Genomic DNA, 1,486 nt, shown 5'->3' with positions numbered 1-1,486 from the left:
GGAGCAGCTGGTAGTTTCGAACCACTGACCTTAAGGTTCGCAGCCCGATTCGTAACCACTACGCTACCAGAGCTCCTAGTTCTTGCCATACTGCTGGCCAACTAGGTCTCCACCCGGGTTCACAGGATTCTATTGAATGTGGTCAGACTTAGCTCTCAATTTCATTGCTGTTTTTCCCCCTCTTCCCCTTATCAGTGACCAATTGGTTACCAGCCAGACAACAAGCCTGCTCATGTATTCCCCTTGAGTCTTAGTCTTGGAAGGGGGTTTGCTCTGAGGGGACCCGACCACTTGCCTTGAAGGCTCCCGGGTGAAAGTTTATAGCACTTTTAATATTTTCCCCCAATGCCATAATTCATACACATTAATTATGCTGCAGTGTTTGTTATTCATTGTCCAACTTCCACATGCATAAGGTTATTGAAAATAATATGGCTTGGATAAGGCACACCTTAGTCCTCAAGCTGCTATATTTGCTCTTGAATACTTAAAAGAGGTTTGGTGCAGCAGATTTGACTAGTGCAACATGGCGTTTGATTTTTCAACTGCTGCTTTCATGAGTGTTGATAAGGGATCCAAGCAAAATGAAGTCTTTGACAATTTCAGTCTTTTCTTCATTTTATGATGCTGTTTATTGCTTCAGTGATGAGGATTTTAGTTTTCTTTACATTGAGGTGCAACTCATACTGAAGGCTTTGATCTTTGATCTTTACCAGTATTTTAAGTCCTCTTTACTTTCAGCAAACAAGATTGTATCATCTGCCTATCTCAGGTTGTTAATGAGTCTTCCTCCCATCCTAATGCATGTTCTTCCTCATATAATACACCTTCTAGTATTTTTTTGCTCAACATACACATTGAATATGTATAGTGAAAGAATATAAGTCCTGATTTTAACACATTCAGTGTCACTTTGTTCTCTTTGAATGACTGCTTCTTGTTCCTCATGAGCCACAGTTAAGTGTTCCAGAATACTGTTCTCCGCAATGTTTTCCACAGCTTGTCATGATCCATACTGTTGAAAACCTTTGCATAGTGAATGAAGCACAGGTAAATCTTTCTAGTATTCTCTGCTTTCAGCCAAGATCCATCTGAAGTCAGGAGTGATATCCGTCATTCCACCTACACATGTGAATCTGGTTTGAACCTTAGGCAATACCTTGTCATTGTACTGTTGCAGACATTTAAAAACTATTTTTAGCAAAATTAATGTTCATGAAATATTAATGATATTGTCCGATGATTTCTGCACTCTGTTGGGACACTTCTTTGGAATGGGCACAAACATGGATCTCTTCCAAACAGTAGGCCAGGTAGCTGGCTTCGAAATTTCTTGGCATAGATGAGTGAGTGCCTCCAAAGTGAAAGATTTCAATTTGTCGTCCATCAGTTCCCAGAGCCTTGTTCTTAGCCAATGTCTTCAGTGCACCTTGGGCTTCTTCCTTCAATATCTTTGGCTCTTAATCATATGCTACCTGTTGGAATG

This window comes from Chrysochloris asiatica, unplaced genomic scaffold, assembly GCF_000296735.1.
Source record: "Chrysochloris asiatica unplaced genomic scaffold, ChrAsi1.0 scaffold00114, whole genome shotgun sequence".
Lineage (NCBI taxonomy): Eukaryota > Metazoa > Chordata > Mammalia > Afrosoricida > Chrysochloridae > Chrysochloris > Chrysochloris asiatica.
Note: the sequence above shows the minus strand (reverse complement) of the source record.